Here is a 23,048-nt window from a genome sequence, read left to right as displayed (position 1 = left end):
TGTAGGGTAATTATTATTATCATTATTATAGTCTTGCTTTTTTATTTTATTTTACAGAACAACAGTAAAATTACAATACTATTATTTATGAATGTTGATGGAGTTGTTGCTTTTTCTCGGCTTTTATTTTGGCAGAAACCCGCAGGAAGATCTCAGTGCTTTTTTTTTGTTAACAACAGCATGCAGCTTTATAAATTAAATTATTCTCATTACGAATTTGGGAAGATGTTTGTCGCATGTATCACATTGTCACATGCCTTTAAAAAAATTCACAAAAATGTTACTGAGCAACTGACGAGTAACAGTTTCAGCACAGATTTTCCTCGCGCTTTGGACTTTGAACTTTGAACGTGCAGCGCTGTCAGAATACATGAAATTCATGCGTGCATTAGAAAATATAACATTCTGCAGTTTATTTACTAATCGTTTGAGGTGATTTCAATCATCATGCAGTAGCCTAACCACCAGCATTAGCCACCTCTTCTTCTCATCGGAAACATGTGATGCAGCACTAAACAGTCTCTCGCTGTCTGTGCTTCGTGCTTGTAATGATTTCTGCGTCTTTCTCTGATAGTTTAAAATACTTTCACACTGCCGACATGTTTGCTGCATTAGCGCGTGCCTCTATTTGATCGCGTTAGTCATTGTTCGGTACATATTATTCGACCTTTTCGCTTATTCAGGAATAATTTCAGTTGCCGAACATTTGGTGCATCCCTATATAAAATTATTTATGCATTTGAAATTTTGCAGTGAAATGCATTTATGGCACCTCAAGCTTCATCAAACTGTCTGTGTAAATGGATCTATTGCCACTTCAGATGCTGCTTCTGTTTCCTCAGCAGTGGAAAGATAGAGTTTGTTAATACTAAATTCGTTTGAATGGTAACAACTCTACAGTTTCTTATTATTCTAACTGAATTAATTGAAACAAAGTAAGAATTTGATGTGAAAGATGACATGTTTAGTAAGGTTAAGGGGAAAAAAATACAATTTATAAACATAGTGGGAAATGACATCTGTTTTGTTACATACAGCAACTCATTTTAAGTTAACTATTTCTTCCTCTTTCCAGTCACAGAGCACTTTATTTTGAGAGTTGTTTAAGTGAGACAAAATCTGTAACTTAGTCCAGATTGGGGGAATTGGAATGTTTAATAATTTATTTTATTATGAAAATAATTTTTGCATTGAAATTTGCATAGATTTTTGTTTGTATATGCTGTCAATTATAGTTTTTAGAAAGAAAATCGGAATCAGCAAAAATCGGTATCGGCAGGTCACAATTTAAAAAAATCGGAATCGGCCAAGAAAATTGCAATCGGTGCATCTCTACAAATATTATAGGAATTCAGAATAACTGTTCTTATTTTTATATACTTTAAAATGTAATTTATTTCTGTGATGGCAAAGCTTAATTTTCAGCAGCATTACTCCAGTTTTAAATGGCACATGATTCTTCAGAAATCATTCTAATATGCTGATTTGATGCTCGAGAAACATTTCTTATTATTATCAATGCTGACAACAGTTGTGCTGCTTGATATTTTGGTGAAAAGCATGATACATTTTTTTCAGGATTCTTTGATAAACAGAAAATTACCAAAAAAACAAAACAGTAGTTCAAATAGAATTATTTTGTAACAATATAAATATCTTTCTTTTTTTGTCATTTTAATTCATCCTTGCTATATAAATATATAAAAAAATCTTACTGTCCCAAAACTTTTTTGTATGCAATATGTATACTGTAATAATACTAAATGCAGTACAAAAAAAACAAACCGTAGGTGAAAAGTAGTGCTAAACATCATTGGTTCTCACTTGCTCCATGATTGATCTTAACATGTCAAGTTTAAATGTGAATGCGATATCTACTGGAGTTAAATGTGAATGCGATATCTACTTCTTTTTTTTTTTCTTAGAGTTCCATATAAGAAAAAGTCAGACAGATCTGGGAAAAAACCGAGAGTGAGTAAATGCTGACCAATTTTTGGCTGGACTGTCCCTTTAAGGCTCTGTGCGCTAGAGAACAAGAGCGAGAACAAGAAAATGCAGGTCAGAGTAATTTAAGAAGAGCGGGACAGAGGAAACGCAGATGTCTTTGACCTCGGTGTCTGTGGCAGGGACTGCTCATGTGAAGTCCTGACGGTGACTGCGGCGGTCTCTATAGAGACTGCATTTACAGGGGCCCAAAAAAACACTGGAGTGCAGTATCAATAGAACATCAAACACCAATCCTGACACACACTGCAGACACTCACAAAACCGCGTAAAGCTGAAAAACTGATGCTAGACTGCCTGTTATTCTCTTCCCGTGTTCAGCTGTAGAGGGGAGTGAGCTGCCTACTAATGCGGCTGTTCAGGCTAATGCCAGTACAGGTTGTATTGAAATAAATCGTTTTCACCTCAATCGAGCTCCTCCCTCAGTTTCTTATTACATACCTTCGAGGTACAAAAGCAATTATTAACTTAAGATGAAGTTCAAATATTAACCAAATGTCTCATGTAAGTTTATATTTGGTTGTTGTAAATCCTTTATGGACAGGGCAATGTGACACAGCTTTGCAGTTCAGAGTGTCGCTAAATCGGTGTACTGCAGCTAAATCTGAATCAAGACATTTTTAGCCTGGACTAAATGTCCGTTGTAAAGCCAGACACTGTTTTATAGGGGAAATGGGCAGACAATATTGGCAACATCTAATGTCTACTGAGTACAATGTCCAACTGTGTGCTGGAAAAGGTAAATGCCCAAGCAAACAGTGTAACAATAGGCTTACATAAGTTGTGGTGGGTGCAAGGAAAATCAGTAATAATATCGGGTTTTGTCTGAACCGTATTACAAAATTAGTGAACTGTTGTCTATATTTTATAATGTTTTGATGGCTGATATCACCATGTAAAATTCTATTTTTAGGATTTTTAATTCATTTATGTATCTTAGTAAAACAGTAAATAACTAGATTTATAGTATAAAATCAATTTTCAGTCATAAAAATTCTGTACTGGGAAAAAATAAAGATTATATATTTTTTTTAATCAACATAAAAGTGCTTCAAGTACACCATTTGTAGGTTGACTACCTGAACAGTGTTATTATAGCATTCATATAAAATGTAAGTATTTATTTAGTATTTATTATTTACTTTGAATTAGCTTTTTATATTTTTGTTGCATTTTACTTTTAGTACTTTAACTTAATTTGATGATAATTTGAAATGTTGCCTTGGCAACTAAAATAAAAAGTTTTTCATTGCATAAAAATATTTATTTAAATAATATGTATATTTATTTTTATTTGCATTTCAGCTTTATTTCAATTAATACATTATTTTAATAGTTTTGGTCAGCAACAGGGCTGAAAAATAGATCAAAATAATGGAATTTTACAAATCGTGATTTGCATATTGCAAGGACTTGCAACAATGGAATGATTTGAATACTTTAGAAAGTTGCAAAGAAAGGTTTAGGTTGACACAAATAGCTATCAATTTAGTGCCGAAAGTAGTATGCTGCTCATATCGTTTTCAGCTTTTAAATGTATTTAAATATATGCATTCCAAATCACTTGTTATTTAACAGGTTGTCACAAAATCACACAATTATTAAACAGGTTATCACATTTTCCATTAATGTCATACAGCCCTAGTTAGTAGTTAACAATAACAACACTGTTCCTGAAAATTGTAAACATGTTGGCTCTATCAGAACTTTGCTTTGATTGAGCAGTCTGACATATCAACTTCAGTCTTGGCCAATGGCGTGGGGCTACCTGAAGTAAGCTGTTAGCAAGAAATTGATGTCCAAACAATGGAAGACCAGAAACGATCCTTATTTAAGCAGTTCTGCCAGTAATGCAGCAATTGCACACTTGCACACATTTTAGTTTATCAATACAGATGTGGGATTTCCTGTTGCATTGAGTTCTCTGTGTCTTTCTGCTCTACCCAGGTTAAATACCTGCCCCAATAACTGCTCCGATCGTGGGGAGTGTCGTGTGGGGAATTCCAGTGACTCTGTGCAGTGTGTATGTGAGGACGGCTGGAAAGGAGAGGCCTGTGATGTGCCCTACTGCTCCTCTCACTGTGGCTTCCCTCTGCGGGGACGATGTGACCGCGCCGCCAAACGCTGCCAGTGCAAACCAGGATGGCAAGGTGAGTTGTCTTTTGGCTCAAGCATAGTAATGACAGTAAGCTACTGGACAATCATGCTTCTAACAGAGAGTTCATTTATTAACAAGATTGATGCATTTCAGGACTGCATTTTGAGAGTGAGTTTGGTGACAATCATCATCACACATTGCTCTTTGACCGACCTTGCATTGTGTGCATTGATATTTACTTTTAGTCACTATTGCTATGGTTACATTATCATTATCGTGAGATTGACATGACATTAATCATTTGTACAGTATATACATTAGCGACTTGAATACTGTACGTAAGCTCTGATGTTAAGAGTAGAGGTCTTTGGCATTTTTTAATTAATCTGCATCGGCCGATTGTGCTGCAAATTAGGCCGATTTATAGGCAGGCACATCTGCAGGCAGCTAAGCGTTGTTGCGGAACACCGGAGAATCTCTCTCTGGCTGCGTGAGAGACGGAGCAACTCACACTCTGCAGCCGCTTAATGTTCACACACAGCTTCAGCTAATGGCAGGGCAAAACAGACCATTTCGAAAGCGTAGTTATGTTTTACCCTACTAGAATTGATGCCGGAAAGTGATCATATTCATAAGTGCAAGAAGTCATTTGCATGTGAAAGTAGAAACGCATGCAATTTAGATGAAACATCTGGGCTGATTATAACGTGCACGTTAACTTTCCTCATGAAATGTGTGTGTAGGTCTGACAATAGCATCCACGATGTCATCGCTCGTGGCCAGTGCAGTTATGAGCAGCAGGCTGTGTAATATGTGTGAACTTTTTTTATTTTTGTTATCACTTGGCAATTTGACTTATAGCAGTGTCCAGTGTTTCCCATACATTGAGTTATTACTTCATTGAATAAACTGAACACTGCACGTTTCAAAAATAAATGCATCGCTGGTGTTTTTATATGAATGTATCTTTGAAAAGAACTGAGCGTCTTCAGAAAAGCTTTGGTGTCATTTTCATTTTGTGTTTCCTGTAAGGCCTGATAAAGTAGCGTTTGTGAACGCAGTGCTTATTTGTAGGGATGTAACGATTCACTCAACTCACAATTCGATTCACGATTTTGATTTCACGATTCGATTCACGATTTTTTTTTTACAAAATGAGATTTAAGACAAATTATAAATTAAATGTGTCATTTTATTATTGCTTAGACAAAATACTGTACGTTTCTTTGTGAAATTGAAATATAACACTATAATAATATACTCATATAACACTTGCATATTATTGCTCTTTTGTTGGTTTTGATTGCTTCTATTGTCCTCATTTGTTAGTCGCCTTGGATAAAAGCGTTTGCTAAATAACAACATTTAAATTTAATGTAAATGTAAATAACAAAACTAAATTGAAAATTTAAAACAAGCCCCAAATCAAATAAATAAGTAACACAAATAAAATAAATCTCTTCATATAAACAAACTAAGGCTTTGTCTGTGCTCTTTCCATTTAAAATTAGAGGCAACCACTGCTTTTTAATCATGATCCAAACAAAGATGCTGCATACATGCAACATGAGCAGATTTTAATCTAAATTACATTGTATAATTTCTAAATTTGAAGCAAAAACAGAATGGTTTGACTTCAGTTTTGTGAAACTATGCATAAAAAAATATCTGCATGAAACGGAAAGAGCAGACGTGCTGAATGAGACGCAGATTCACTCTCTGCCAGCAGGTGGCGCTTAAAGCGTTTTCTTGGTTTCCGCTGTAAACAAAGCAGCGCTGCACTTATGAACTTTAATATGCAGGGCTCCAGACTGCAACCATTTTTTCTGCCTGTGCGACAAAATTTTGTGTGCGGTCGCACTGGTGCGACCACCGCGTTGGTCAACTCATAAGCGCTTCAATTTCTGCATATGAGAAATATCAAAGGGCAAACGAAACTGAAAGCATAACGAAACAGAGCTTAGAGAGTATAGCTACTCAGCTACAGCAAAAATGAAGCGCATATTGAGGAAACGATGGATGGTTTTCAAGCAAAAGTCAAGTTAAAGACCGCTTCTTAAACCAGAGAAGGTGAACATGCTGGTATTCTTGTGGGGGGGAAAAAACATGCAAGCACTGTCACCGTTAGTTTTACTTTTCTTTTTGTTTTCATTTTTGAAAAACGTATCTTTGCTGTTTACCTTAAGCTATGGAGACTCTCTTTTATTTATTTATTTGATTCCTCAGTGTTTGCTAAAGGTTCTGTAATTTATTAGTCGGTATATAATACAGCATGTGGTGTGTGCCATGCCTCATCTTATTTTTGTTAATAAACGTTTTGTAAGCTAGTTTGTCATTGTATCTTACTGATTTTATTGTTTTTGTGCTTTTTGATTAAGAATAACAATGAATCCATCTTTTGTTTTAGTCTTAAAAAATGGAAGGTGTGTAGATGTATGTAAGCAAAACAGTGACAACAAGATCGCGAATTCGAAAGTGAAAACATCCGAAGCCTGCGCTTAACACAGCAAAAGAGAAACTCCCATTCACAAAATTCAAATCACAAATAATACTACTGATGATAAACAATGAGTTGAATGTTAACAACTTTAGTTTCCATATAACTATGAACTATGATAAAAGTTCATCAGCATGCATCGAATAATCCCATGTTGTAGCGCAAAAAAAAAAAAAGTATATATATTGCAACCAAATCATGTGATTGTGCGACCAGCTGAGAAAGTTAGTTGCAAAAGAGCGACCAGTGGGAAAAATGGGTAGCCAGTGCAGACACTGTAAAATTGGGGTAATATGGTCATATTTTCTTGACCTGGTAAGGACTCTAGCCGCTGCATTTTGGACTATCTGTAGCTTGTTTATTGAAGATGCAGGACAACCAGCTAGCAGTGCATTACAATAGTCCAGTCTAGAGGTCATGAATGCATGAACTAGCTTTTCTGCATCAGAAACAGGTATCATGTTTCGTAACTTGGCAATGTTTCTAAGATGGAAGAATGCTGTTTTTGTAACATGGGAAATATGATTTTCAAAAGACAAGTTGCTATCTAATATAACACCCAGATTTTTGACTGTAGAGGAAGTAACCGTACATCTGTCTAGTTGCAAATTGTAATCCACGAGATTCTGTGCACTGTCTTTTGGTCCAATAAGTAATATCTCTGTCTTATCTGACTTATCCGGGGAAGTCGTGGCCTAATGGTTAGAGAGTCGGACTCATAAGGTTGTGGGTTCGAGTCTTGTACCAGCAGGGATTGTAGGTGGGATACTGTTTTTCCACGCAATTCTAAAAATGTCCAAGTTAGTTTTTCTCCATTTGCGCTCAAGACTACGAGTTGTGCGCAAGTTTTGCTTAAGTTTTGAAGGTGCTTAAGTTTTGAGCCATGTATTATTACTCTGAATTAGGCTACTACTACTACTATTACTATATTGTACCCTGCAATATTCATTTGCTCAAAACTCACTTTTATGAGATGAAAAAAAAAAAAGAAAATCAGCCAAACATATCGGCCCAAAAAAATCAGCATCATATATCGGCCATCGGCTGCCCTGATTGCTAAATATCGGCATCGGCCAGTAAAAAAGCCATATCGGTCGACCTCTAGTTAAGAGTTATTAAGGAAGCTGTTCATCATCAAGTTTGTTTATACATGTTTTGTAATTCGCTCACAGTTCTGGGAATTTGTAGATTTTTGGGGGGAGGCTTCACTAATTGTTTCCTGGCTCTCTTCCTCTTCGCCTCTCACAGCGCTGAGTACAGATCTCTCTGTCTCAATCTCGCCGCCTCTAGTGTTGTTTGGGTTTGCTTGAAAGACGGGACTCTGTGTACTGATACTGTTTGTCCCAGGGCTGTATTTTGGAGAACAGCTTGTGTTCTTATACTTGGCTTGATTGTGATCAACTCTGATAAGCCAAAATGTGTAAAACTTAGTGGTTCAACGGATCACAAATCTCACGGTTTGGATCATATTACGGTTTTTGAGCTACAGATTGGATCGTTTTTCAGATCGGCAAGAAAAAAAATATATGTAACTTTGTTTTCCTTAAGTACGATACCACAGCAAAAACTCTTAGCCTAAGAAAGTTCAAACATTATTAAAGAGACAAGTGAACAGCCAGTAAAAATAAGAACAAATAGGCTACACCAGGGATGGCGAACGTCGGTCCTGGAGAGCCGCAGCCCTGCAGAGTTTTGCTTCAACCGTAATCAAACACACCTGAACAAGCTAATCAAGGTCTGAACTGTTACTAAGAAGCTACAGGCAGGTGAGTTTTAATTAGGGTTAGAGCTGAACTCTGCAGGGCTGCGGCTCTCTAGGACCGGACTTCGCCACCCCTCGGCTACACAAATTACAAGCATAGATAAATACAACAGAACAATGTTACAATAAGGTAGTATTCAGATACAGAAATTTAATAATTAAGTGTAAAATAAAACTGCATTGTGTTCACTGTATAAATAAAAAAATATATTCATCTTTGTCAAAACGTGTTTTGTGGTTTGATGAGCATAATGACAGCAGCAGGTATTATCAGAAGATCAGAATCAGAATCAGAATGAGCTTTATTGCCAGGTATGTTTACACATACGAGGAATTTGTTTTCGTGACAGAAGCTTCCACAGTGTGATAGAATGACAGTGACAGAATAAAAAATAAAAATAAATAAAAAATAGAACAAGTAAATAAGGAATAAAAATATACAAATCGACAATTGCATGTACAGGTATATTATGTGCAAACTGAAATGTAGACTGAGTATGTGTGTTAGATAAATAAGTGGATGAATGAATAAATAGTGTGTGTTCCACAGTTATTGTCAAGTGTTCATGAGATGGATTGCCTGAGGGAAGAAACTGTTCCTGTGTCTGGCCGTTCTGGTGCTCAGTGCTCTGTAGCGTCGACCAGATGGCAACAGTTCAAAGAGGGAGTGTGCTGGATGTGAGGGGTCCAGAGTGATTTTGCCAGCCCTTTTGCTCACTCTGGATGAGTACAGTTCTTGGAGAGAAGGGAGGGTTGTACCAATGATTCGCTCAGCAGTCCGGTGTACCCTCTGTAGTCCTCTGAGGTCAGATTTGGTAGCTGAGCTGAATCAGACAGTCTGCATCGTCCACAGACCTGTTTGCTCTGTAGGCAAACTGAAGATCCAGTAATGTCCTTCAAGTGGGCCAGCACCAGTTTTTCAAAATACTTCATGACCACAGACATTAGAGCCACAGGCCTGTAGTCATTTTGTCCTGTAATTTTGGATTTCTTTGGGATGGGGATGATGGTGGAGCATTTGAAGCATGAAGGGACTTCGCCCAGCTCCAGTGATCTGTTGAAGATCTGTGTGAAGATGGGGGCCAGCTGGTCAGCACAGGATTTCAGACAGACTGGTGTAACACAATCTGGGCCTGGTGCTTTTTTCCTTTTCTGCTTCCGGAAGACCTGGCGCACCTCGTCTTCGCTGATCTGAATTGCAGGTGTGGGGGAGAGGGGGGTTGCTGGAGGTGTGAATGGTTGTGTGGAGAGGTGTTCAGGGTGGGTGGGAGTTGTTTTTTCAAACCTGCAATAGAACTCGTTCAGATCGTCTGCCAGTTGTTGATTCTCCACAGTGCTGGGGGGGATGGTGTCTTGTAGTTGGTGATCTCTTTCAGACTTTTCCACACTGATGCTGAGTCACTGGAAGAGAATTTAATCCTTATTTTTTCAGAATAATTCCTCTTTGCCACTCTGATCTCCTTTTCCAGTGTATATTTAGCCTGTTTATACAAGACATTGTCCCCACATCTTTATTAGGCTGCTGCCCCTTTAAGACCTAATGCATGGATCCAATATAGCCTAATGATACACATCCAATTTCTTTCTCAGCTGTTCTCGTTCACTTAAGACACAACAGACAGCATTTGTCACAATAGATTGTCAAGATCGGTATTTTGTCATAATTGTATGTGTATATGCTAGAGGTCTTCTCGGGTCCTAAAATCTGTACCCAACCCGAATCACTTCTTACCCGAACCCGACGTGCATAAATTTTTTTTTTTTTTTAAAGAAAAACCCGACCCGAGACAGACCTGATGAAATTAGACCCGAGTCCGACACGTGTGTACAGCCTGCAGCCCCGCAGTCAGTCAGGAAAAATCCCAGTGTCCTGTTGACTGATTTGGCCACTTTTCCATTACTTTGATTTATTTAACATTTATTCAATTTATGATTAGGTTACTTTATATTAGTGCCTGCCTGATGGATACAAGGTATTTCTGAGCTCCGCTTTCAATTGTGACCAGTGGATTTGAAAAATAAAAGTGATAGTTTGATAAAAAAATAAATCGATAGCCTAATCATGGATTCGCTGTTGTCTGCAACCTGATCTCCGGCGAAAGGCTTCTGCACACAAAAAAGAAAAGCCCTGCATGAACACGCAGCATAATGAAGCGAGTGGATTTTCCTGATGGATCTCATATCTATAAGATGATGTCTGTGTGCGAGGATTATGAATTAGTTGTTGCTCCTTTTCTATGTGCGTTTCTCTCTTAACGTTCCACTTTCTCGAAAGTGAAAGTAACCTACACATTCGGGATAGGTTAAAAGAATTTGGGTCTAATTGGGTCCATTTGGGAAAAGCATGTTTATTTTAAATTACCCGAGGCCGCTAATACCGAACCCGGGTCGGACCTCGGGTTTTCGGATCCAAGTGGGCCCGTGAAGACCTCTAGTACAGTGTTTCCCAACCTTTTTTTAGTCACGGCACCCTTTGGAAATTTTAACAAACTTGTGGCACCCTACAAAATTAATTTTGTCACAATATTTGAATTTCTAACTTCGATATGATAATTTGAAAACTATAGATATTCGGTACAACAGGGAAGAACTGCAGAATATAATGTCATACAAATATTTTTTATATTATTAAAAATCAATGGTGGCAATCAGTAGGCTAATTTCTAATGAAGAGACCAATTTATATGACAGATTTTAATGTAGGCTTTTATACATATGTAAACATTATTTAATTACCATTATAACTAGCTATCTCACAAATTTTTGCTCACTCAGTGGTTTTTTATTTTTACAGTGGGGTAATTTTGGTGCAGTAGCACGAGATTTGATTGATTTCAAACTTTGAATTGAATAAAAAATTACAAGTAAGCAGTCAGTAATAAAATAAGTACAAATAAAGAAATTAATAATGATAGCACAAATAAAAAATAACGACAGGCCTTCGAATTAAATAAATTGCTTTTTAGTTTTTCAGGTAGGTCTAACAGTAGGGTTAAGATATTAAAATTTCTTTCTTTTTTTTTTTTTTTTTTTTACCAATTATCCAAATAATGTTTAGTCCTAAAAAGCTATTATTATCAGAACACGTGAGCATAACATAGTGGTTAGCAGATCAATGAATGAGAGGGCAGCGTTACCAGAGTTGCCCATATACCACACCATGTTACAACACAGTAGGGCTATTGCAGACAGAAACAATACTGTAATCGATGATACATCGATGTTTCCTGTCGGCTCAATTTTTGAGTGGACTTTGCTGTTCCGATTCGCATGAACGGTATATGAGTGGAGCGACTGAGCGGAGCGCACACGCATAGAGCGGGATAATACGCAGAGCGTCACACCATGTGAAAGTGAAACCTGAGCGGTGAACTAATTTTCAGCAGCTGAAATTTTGGTGTGCATCTAATTATTGGCGACATCAGAAATGGATATTATATAATAGATGCTTTTTTTGAACATTTTAGCAATTTAAAAATATTAAAAAATGATTTTTTTACACTGCACCCCTGCTCTCAACAGACGGCACCCCGGTTGGGAAACACTGCTCTAGTATATGCGTCTGTTCAAAGGCAAGGAGTGAATGAGATAGGAAATATGATTCAGTTCGATGTTCGCGCGCAGTCAAACGCGCCTCTCTGCATGTGCGGGCTTCATGTTTGTGCGGCTGTGATAGAAAACAGCGCGCGAGTAACGAAACGAGTTCCATTTCGCCTTTTCTTTCGCTAGAATGGTTTAAAATCGCTTGCGTGTGTAAACGTACAACTGATAAACTTTTATTCTATTAATGGTTAAGCGGATCACATGCGTGCCGGACCGTGGGGCTTGGTCCGTACGAATCACGGATCAACTACGATCCGTTTAACCACTAGTAAAACTACAGGTACAATTTATAAAAATGTACATATTAGCACACATTTAAGTGACTTCAAAGAGTGCTAGATGTCTATATCATGTCTGTACCAAAAAAGAACAGAGATTGGCTGCCGTGAGTTATGTGCCAAAAGTTAATAATTAAGGTAAGCAAAAATGACTTTGTAAGAAGAACCAGTAAGTTTGAACATTTTGTGGTTACTATAGTGAATTTGTGTAGGCCTATTAAAAAATGCCTTGTTTATCATTTATCCTCATACATCATTTATATTAGCACCTTCTCAAATGTCTTTTAGCCTATTTATTGATTTTAATGTTTTACTCTTATCCCGAAACCCAGACTTTATATTTTTACTAGGGTTGCACCGGCCCGATACTGGTCTCCTGTACTCATACTCGTTAAAATGCCCCGATACCAAACGCCGATACCACACAGCATGTGATAAGCGCCATATTTAAGCAAAGAAACACCGACAGCAGATCAAAAGACAGTAGAATGGAGTTAAGGATGTCTACTACGAAGTATATGTATGCAATGAATATAATGTTAAACATTCAGTATTAACGCCTGTATAGCTGATGTGCGCGAGCTGATAAACAAAGCACACTGAGTGGATTGAGCGCTCGGCAGTGCAGATGCGAGAGCTTGTCGAGTGAATATATCTTTCTCACAGACATCACTGGAAAGTTTGTAGTTTGGTCGGATATGTCAAAAACAAGTAAGTAAAACAATGCCCAAGTTACTTAACGGTAGGGAGAGAGAGAGCGCAATTCTGTTGTGTGATCTTTGATGTTCACTCACTTAGCACACGCATCATTTGGATTAAAACTAAATCGTAAAAATAAGACCATTTATAGGGGCATTCACTATAAACGCCATTTATTTTTAACCTTAGGCATACACAACTTTCTGACGAACGTGAATCTAGCAGCCTGTGTGAAATGCGCTAGGCTGTAGCCTACTATTCTGCATCAGTACAAATACGTTGCACGCGTTGCGCGTGTTTTGCTTGCTTAAGTGTTTCTGCATTATATGAGTGGCTTTGGAATATAAATCGCAGCACGTTTCAGATGAAAAAACGCGACTTCTATTTCTGAAAATATCAGTTAGTAGATTTATAACGAATGGTTCCCTGCATTATTACAGCAAAGTGTGTGATTACAGTATTAAGCCGCTGCAATGGAGCAGCTCTAATGCTATTACATTAAAGATGATGTACCATAGAGCAAAAAAAATTAACAGTGAAAGTAACAAACTTGTAAAATACATTTTAATGGGCATAATTAAGTTTGAAAATAACCGAAGGATATACAGTGAAACCAAAAATTATTCAGAGACCAGATATCATTTTTTATATATTTTTTTACTAGTGGGTGCAGGACACTATAGTTCACTTATGTAAGTGAGGATAGCAAAACAAAGTAAACCGTGACAAATCATACCCAAAAATTCTTCATAAAGTGGACTACCAGTAAAATCTATACAAATTATTCAGACCGAGTCGGGAAGTTGAGGTTTGCATGAAGCTGGATGACAGCATGCCTAGGAGACTACAGGCTGTCATTAAGGCTAAGGGTTGCCCGACAAAGTATTCATAGTTGTGTAAATACTGTCATACTAACAGCTGTCTGAATAATTTTTGGTTGATTGTAATCTATTACGTACCTTTCTATCAAAATGATCTAACATTATCAAGCTGAATTTGTTCTGACTCCGTTTAACTTGGAGTTCTTGTCATATTTTATTACCATTTTCTAAACTATAGCGAATAAACTTTTATAATGTGAGAAATGTTGAAGGTGTCTGAATAAATTTTGGTTTGACTATCTATTTGATAAATGAAAAAATTTACAAATGCAATAAAAATATCGGTATCAGTACTCGGTATCGGCAAGTACAAAAAAAATAAAAGTATCGGTATCGGGCGAGTACTGGAAAAAGTGGTATCGGTGCATCCCTAATTTTTACTATTAAAAATCAATCATAAAAAATTACTAAGATAATCTAAACAGAGCAAAATAATAATTGGCCATTTCTATATTTATAGGTTGAAACTAAACTATAGCTATTTTTCAGACATGGTTATTCCACAGTTGTGGCATCATATGATGAGTGCGGAAAATACAGAAAATTAAAAAAGGTTAATATTATAGAATATTTTATTGTGTGCCATTCTCAATCAAGCTGCTATTGAACATTATTTAATTTTATGTGTTTAGGATGCATAAAATTCTAGCCATAAAATTCATCTTTCGACTTTTTTTTTCTTTTTCTCCAAGGATATTCAAAAAGTTTATTTTCTAGTTGTCAGGGCCAAAATGCCCATAGTTGAAGAAACACCCAGTTACTCACAGACTCTAATATGTTCACCACCTCAAACGCAATAATTATTTGATTCTATGGCAGTGCTTATTATAACATTAAAATGTACCCACGAGAACCGTGAAATACTAAGAAAAGTGCACCAGGTAGAATCAGCTACAATAAAATGGCATATGAAAGAAATGTGTTCCTCCTTACAACTAATAACTGTTGAGGCTGCTGCTATTTTTACTCGCATCACAATCACAAGTCTGAGGTTTCATAACTTGTAAGTGCAAGGTCAATGAAGACATGAACTGTTTTTAATTGTAATTCCGGTAATTATGGCAAGCAGCCACTAAACCTCAGTCTTAGGGGGAGCACTGCTGCTCAGAGCCATGAAGGTGTAGGTCTCTCTCTCATATCTTAGCTCTGTCCATCTCGGTCTCCTCTCCTCTCTTGTGGAAGTGTTTAATAATCACCAATCTGTGAACAACAGGTTGCGCCACACTGACTCATGTTTCAAGCTCCTCCATGGTTTCCTGTAATGTTTTATATTTTCAAGCACAGCCCTTTAGTGTATCTTTAATTTTATGGTTTTATAATTCTTTAAATTGTGTCAATTAACCCTTTTTTTTTTTAGTAAATTGAATGAAGGTTGACTTCCACTGCTTAACTATTAAAGTACGTGTGTTTGTGTGTTTTAGGCCTGGACTGTTCGATAACTGTACCAGCAAATGTTTCCTTCTGGACACGTGAGGAATACAGCAGGCATGGCTTGACGCGGGCGTCCCATAAGGCTGTGGTTCATGAAGACGTAATGTGGGTGATAGGTGGACATGTGTTCAACTACACACACTACCAGATGGTGACTGCGTGAGTACACACACACACTCACTTAACCAAGACACACTGGAGCATAATAACTTTACAGGCTTGCAGCTTCACTTTCTCCTTTACTCTGTGTCTATTCCTCAGGTTCAACATCTCCTCTCAAAGCTGGATGTCGTTAAACTGGTCCGTCAACTCTGTAACTGGACGCTACGGTCATTCTCTCTCCCTGCATGAGGTTCGTTAATGGATGACAGGTTGTTAAATGGTGTTCTTCTATTCTAATGTCTTCATTGCGGTCCATTGTATTCATTCCCTACATACACTGAACTGAGAGCTGTTTCTCAAGAACAGTGATTTCATGAGTTTTTTTGTCTTTGTGTGCATGCATACAGGATAAAATCTACATGTACGGTGGGAAGATTGACTCCACAGGAAACGTGACATCAGAACTGTGGGTGTTCCACACGCGGAACCAGTCGTGGGTTCTGCTGAATCCGCATGCTAAAGAACAGTATGCCGTCGTGGGCCATTCTGCACACACTGTCCATCTCGACGAATCGGAGCCCGTCATACTGGTCGTGTTCGGACACTGCCCTCTTTACGGATACATCAGCCAAGTGCAGCAGTACAACATTGGTCAGTAGTGCACAGGGCTGGGCGTTATGATGAATATTGCTGCCATAATTTTAATAATAATATTAAATTAAGGATTGAATAAAGAGTAAGTTTGGCAAAAATATTGAGAGATACATTTTTAGCTCTATCACCCAGCCCTACTCGACAGATAAATCAACCAAGTACTGTACATCCTTCTGTGATATTTCTTTAATTTAATTACTGGTTTCTGTTCATATACATGGCTGTTACACCACGTTTTCCTTTTCAGCATCTTGCATCATGCACATTATGTTTTTGAGATGGGTTATGAAAAATGTCTTTTTAAAAACAAGAAAAAAGCGTCTTTTATAAACAGGCCTCAGGACAACTGTTCCGTTTCATTCAGTCTAGCTGTTTAAAAGAAAGAATTCATCCTATGTGAAAGCACCCTAATCCTTTTCAGAGTTGAGTGCTACCACGGACTGAAAGTCACAGTGAACAGTTGTGACCCAGTTTCTATCTGAAGCATCAGACCGCTAGGTACCGCAGAGACTGACTCTGTCATTCATCACAAAATTAAAATGAGGCCCCTTTTTGATATTAGTTTTCATTTGGTGTAAAATGTTTTGAAGTTGGGAAAAAAAAATTGTGTAGTTGTTTTCATGATTGATTGTTGCTGTCATTTGTGTGTGTGTGTGTGTGTGTGTGTGTGTGTGTGTGAGAGAGAGAGAGAGGAGATTGGGGCCGGTTTTCACTTTGGTTTCTAAAGATGAATGGATTCTCATGTGGTTTTAAATCAAAATACAAAACCCCTGCTAGGGAAAACAAGCATTTATTCAATTAGACTTTTGACTCAAAATTTCATACATACTAATGTAGTTCTTCCTCCTGTTCTGGTGTTTGCAGTAATTGTGTTTACTCTACTGCTCTCTAGTGTTGCAATGGAAGAGCAACATCACAAATTTTTTTTTTTCAGAAGAACCAGTTGTTTCTTTCTGCACTAACTCTCATCCTGTACTTTTCACTCTTCCCTTTGCAGTAAAAAACACATGGAGTGTTTTAGAGACTCGTGGGGCGCTGGTTCAGGGTGGCTATGGGCACAGCAGTGTGTACGACCCTCAAACCCGCTCCATCTACATCCATGGAGGCTATAAAGCTTTCAGTGCCAATAAATACGGCTTGGCTGGAGACCTGTACCGCTACGATGTGGACAAGAGAATGTGGTACGTTAAGTGGCATTGCACAATTTAATATAACAGACTATTTTTCGAGGCTATGCTTAAAGGGGTCATGTGATGTTGATGATTATTTTGTGTATTTGGTGTAATGAAATGTGTTTATGTGGTTTAAGGTTAAAAAAACATTATTTTCCACATAATGTACATTATTGTTTCTCCTCTATGCCCTGCCTTTCTGAAACGTGTTGATTTTTACAAAGCTCATCGGTCTGAAAAGTGTGGTGTGCTCTGATTGACCAGCTTATCCAGTGCGTTGTGATTGGCCGAATACCTCAAGCGTGTGACGGAAATGTTACGCCCCTACCATACTGTGATGCCCTCTCCGGCCGGAGCGATGAGACAAAAACATTCAAATCCATTATAAACTAGGCATTTGTTGCATCCAGTGGGGACATAATTAAGGATTATAATGACTTATACAGTCTTTTTACGCCAAGCGGCAACCTCCCGGTCTCTCGCTTGAAGCCAATACGGAAGTGGCTAAAACTGCAATTCATCGACTGACCGCTAGAGGCTCCATAGACCATAGTCTCCCCATGTTAAAATGCCCAACTTTACAACAGAACAAAATGTTTACAGCCTGGTATAAAAAGTGCTTTTTGTCTATATAGCAAATTTTACCCTTCATGACAACTGTGAGGTGAAACTTAGAAAAATGGCTTTAAAGATTTTTATTTGTCCAGAAAAAATTAATTATGGGTAGGACACTGGAAATCTGGCAATTAGATGTTTTAATGAAAATGACCTCAAACTTGATTTTTACTGCTATTTTGAAGTTATTGTAGGTACTCTGCCTTTGCACTGTCTGCAAAAAGTGAGATGTCACGCCAAGGCTAAAGGCAGTAGCTTCCACATTATATACAATATTTGGGTGCTGATCACCATTTACAGAATCATTATAGTAACATCTATATAAAATCTAGTGATCATTGGCTATGATATAACATATAGTAATGTAATTCACTTTTTCTTTCTGACCGTAACAACCAGACAAAAAGTTAAACGTGAGTGGATACCGTTTTGCAACCAATTTATTTGCAATGTTCACTAACATTAAAGGATGCAAGACATACTTAGCCTATTGTTTTTACATCGAACCGAATGAAAATAGCTTAACCTTAGAACAATTTAATTTAATTTATGCATTTAGCAGTCGCTTTTATCCAATACATTTTTTACCAGTATGTGTGTTCCCTGGGAATTGAACCCATGACCTTTTGCGCTGCTAACGCAATGCTCTACCACTGAGCCACAGGAACACTAGTGACTTGTGGATTGATGTGAACGCCAGCAGGAATAATGCTCAGAATGATTGTGAATTAAACATCTCCGATGACATTCATTGCAATGTTTTTTATCGAGTTACAAGAAAAGGTATGAAACGAATTTAATTGCGTACAGTAACTGATTTTATGTGATACTCTGTCATGGTATTCGACTCCTCACATGTGCAGAAGTGGGCAGCTCTAGACTGAGAGCTGGCATCTGCATTATAAAAAGAAACAAAAACTTTAAAGATTATTTATGATTAATTATTGTTGCCAAGTTATCGTCATTGCTATAGTCGTTGCTTGTTTACAGTGCTTTGTTATATGGAGCAGTTTGTTAGATCGCAATCTATCTAATTTGTTTGTCTAAAGAAGTGCCGACAGATGACGCATAAAAACATAAAACCATGTCTGCATTTGTGATCGGAGAAATGACAAACAACAAGCGCAACTCTACACTGCTCAAAACTCGCGTTTGAATCGTCAGTGGCAAATTCTTTAAATATAAAAAATTTACTTACAGTCTGTGAGTCAGAACAGCCAGCATTGTAGTCTACTCTTCCAGGATCAGGAAACAGTCCTCCATAAAATGTGCTGCACACATCTGAATATTTGGGTTGAACTGTTCTGGAACAGAACTTGACAAAATTTAACACAGCACCTTTACGACATGGTGGCGGCGCCAATAACAATACTACAGCGAGAATAAAAGTTACACCTTCTTTCTTTGCGTGAACATTGGGGGGGTGTTATGCAAATCTTCCCACATCGTGACGTAGACATGTGGGGGCGTGTTAGAACGAGCCGTTTTAGGTAGGCGTGGCTGACTCTTAACTTTTATAAAGAATATCTCTTTGGATTTACAGATCTTCTTTATGCACCAAGAGCTTGCAACACTTCAAAGAGAAAGGAAAAATTTTAATTGCATCGTATGAACCATTTAAAATGGAGTGCCTGCTTATTTTGCATTTTTTTAAAACCCATTATTGCAATTATGCAATTAAAAATGCAATTAAATTAAATAATATTACCTCCTTGATATTGTTTATGTAGTGGTTGATTTAACAAAACAGAAATAGAATACTCTACCATTTAAAAGTTTGAGGTCTGTAAGACTTTTTAAAGAAATTAATACTTTTATTCAGCAAGGATGCATTAAATTAATCAAAAGTCACAGTAAAAACATATATAATGTTACAATTTTACAAAGATTTCAGTTTAAAATAAATGCTGTTCTTTAGAACTTCTGAAAAAAAATCAGCAACAAATCATCATATTAGAATGATTTCTGAAGGATCATGTGACAATGAAGACTGGAGTAATGATGCTGAAAATTCAGCTTTGCAGTTACAGGAATAAATAATATTTCTGATGTATTAAAATTAAAACTACTAGTGTTTTTTATTGTAATATCTCATTTTTATTGTTTTTGCAGCCTTGATGAGCATAAGACTTCTTAAAAATAATTTAAACAATCTTGCCCAACCCAAATTTTTGAATGGTAGTGTACATTCATAGAGAAAGCTCACACATGGTGTGATACACATGGTCTCTGAGTGGTATGCTAGCATGCTGCTATGAACATAGTCTGACTCTGTTTTTTTACTTTCTCCGAGTTTCCCGTTAATGATGTCTCTGATTAATCTGTAGGTTGATTCTGAGAGACAGTGGTTTCTTCCGTTACCTCCACACGGCAGTGATTGTTGGCGGGAACATGTTGATGTTTGGAGGGAACACGCACAACGACACCTCAATGAGCCACGGGGCGAAGTGCTTCTCCTCAGACTTCATAGCATACAGCATAGGTGAGTACCAGACACCTCCTTTGTCACCTGAATATTCAAACCACAAGTGTTTTGTACTTCTGTGTAGGACTGAGAAACATGAGAATATGTAATGTTAGGTGTTGGTTTTACTCTCAAGTCTTATTTTTTATATTGAAGATAATGTTACTGTAAAGATGTGTTCACACCAACTCAAATGTTTGTCCGATTTTCACTGTTAAGTGCGAAGTGTTTGTGCGATTTTTCTGTTAAGATTATTGTGTAAAAAAAAAAAAAACCCAGCCGATGAGTTGAGTGAAAATGCAGATTTACTCTCTGACAGTAGGTGGCGCTTATAGAAAAGAAAACTGCCGTTCAGGTTTTTGTATTCCCAAAACCAAATATAAGAGTACAGAGACGAGAGAGCCAATTGTGGATTTTACTTCTGCTCTGCACTGTTGTTTAGCATTATAGATTATTCGTGAGCAGCAGCAAGTCTTATGTACCAGCATCTGATCTGGCTGACCAAAAAAAAGTGGATGCTTATTGGGTTCCCAGTTTTCTTAGCAGTAAAAAGATGTTATGGTATGTGAATGTTTGTGTTGGTCTGAATTCATTCAAAATAAAATGTTTATTGCACCAAATTTTCACCCTGAACATACTTGAATGAATAGGCCTTTAAAGGGGTCCTATTATGCTTTTTCACTTTTTCAACTTTAGTTGGTCTGTAATGTTGCTGTTTGAGCATAAAAAAGATCTGCAAAGTTACAAAGCTCAAAGTCCACTTCAAAAGGAGATATTTTATTGAACAGAAATCACTTTTCAAAAACTTCGACAAACGACTCGTTTTGACTACAAGTCATATTTTCCGGGATTTGTGATATCACAAATAACGACGAATGGAACGAGACCTGGTTGAGCTGCACTAGAGAAGGCAACGGGTGTTATCACTATGTCGGAGACACGCTAGCTTTCCTAAGGCAGACGAAGCCGTTCATGCCAGACTGGGGAGAGAGGTGTTGTAATAATGTAAAATATGTGAAAAATAATGTGTTAGTAGCCTGTTGGGGGTGTACTAGAACAGGCTGTCATACTAGGCTGTTCGAAAAACACATTATTTTTCACATATTTTACATTATTACAACACCTCTCTCCCCAGTCTGGCATGAATGGCTCGAATAGTTCCTGTATCAAATGAAGGCCCGCCTTCTGAAATACGAAATGTGCTGTGACTGGTTAGCTGGGCCAGTGTGTGTTGTGATTGGCAGCACTCGGCGCCTGGTCGGGAAATGTCATGCCCCTTACCATAGCCGCCTGCGAGCTTCAGTGTAAATATTGCATCAAAATCAAATCAATTTGAGCGCGATTTAAACCCGGATGATTGTAACCACTCTAAGTTCGTCTGCCTTGGGAAAGCTAGCGTGTCTCTGACATAGTGATAACACCCGTTGCCTTCTCTAGTGCAGCTCAACCAGGTCTCGTCCCATTCGTCAATATTTGTGATATCACAAATCCCGGAAAATATGCGTTGTAGTCCAAACGAGTCGTTTGTCGTAGTTTTTGAAAAGTGATTTATGTTAAATAAAATATCTCCTTTTGAAGTGGACTTTGAGCTTTGTAACTTTGCAGATCTTTTTTATGCTCAAACAGCAACATTACAGACCAACTAAAGTTCGAAAAGTGAAAAAGCCCTTTAAAGGACCCCTTTAATTCATTTGTGATACTTTTATATTGCTTCAAGTTTTTAAAATTAGAAGTAAAGAATGTAATACACCTTCCAGCAAAATAACTGTTATATGATCATGTAGTGTGTTTTTCTTTTTTTATTTAACTGTCATTTGCCTACTTTTTAGAACTTTTTACATTATAAATCTTTCACTTACTGCATCCTCTCACAAATGGCATCATATATCTATATAATATCTCTGTCTTTCACAATACTGAACAGCAGAAGAGACACTCACACAGAAACCGTAATTGGATTTCTGTGCGTGTAGCAGCAAACCATTAGAGACCGAAATACACTCATCAGGGGGGCTTCTTGCAGAAGGATGTGTGATCTTGAAGCCATTATTTCATGAGTGACACATTTGAGTTTTGTAATCTCCAGGGATCGGAGACATGCCTGTCTGGTGCTATTATCTCGCTTTTCATTTAGATAATGAGGGATGCTATGATGTCAGAATAGACGCACTACAAGAACTTGAATATGGTGGCTCTCGAATATGAGAATATGATGCGTGGGTAGAAATTTAGAGCATCTTTGAGGAGTTTGTAGTGCTTGCATAATACACAGGAAGCTTCAAAACACATCAGAAGTGTCTGCGTTTGCTTGTTTATCATTGTATATCACTCCACTCCTAAATTGCTTTCTCTTGTTCTTCCTATGCCAACTTCTCTTTTGAGATTCAGACTAGTGCTGTGGTAATCTGTAATTAAGTAGAGGCCTGTCTTGGCCCTGAGGGTAATTGCTCTGTCCTTATAAGCTGAACTCAATTACACTGGCCCACACCGGGATGCTGAATTCGATTTGTCAGAGAGTTTGCCAGCAGGGGGCAGTGACTTGTCACACATTCTGTGCTAATAGCAGTCATTTCTCTTCATGCTTCTCTTACTCCTGTTAGATTAACCACTAACTCCTTCTATTTAACATCTAGGAAAGAGATGATTTGATATTAAGGGTCAGCTCAGAAAATGCAAAGAGCCAAGAAAGATGCAGGGAACTGGGAACATTCAGTTTTATCCCATATTGCGTGTTATTAAAATGTTATGTAGTTTTAGAATGCAAGTAAAGGTGCTTATAGCCCCTGCA

General features: G+C 37.5%; 1 pseudogene; it reads left to right on the top strand.

The window, feature by feature from the left end:
• LOC107556910 (attractin-like) overlaps positions 1 to 23,048 on the top strand; it is a 155,739-nt pseudogene that overhangs the window by 23,288 nt on the left and 109,403 nt on the right.

This window comes from Sinocyclocheilus grahami, unplaced genomic scaffold (assembly GCF_001515645.1).
Source record: "Sinocyclocheilus grahami isolate Dianchi unplaced genomic scaffold, SAMN03320097.WGS_v1.1 scaffold583.1, whole genome shotgun sequence".
NCBI classification, from domain to species: domain Eukaryota; kingdom Metazoa; phylum Chordata; class Actinopteri; order Cypriniformes; family Cyprinidae; genus Sinocyclocheilus; species Sinocyclocheilus grahami.
This window is presented reverse-complemented; position numbering and strand designations above follow the sequence as displayed.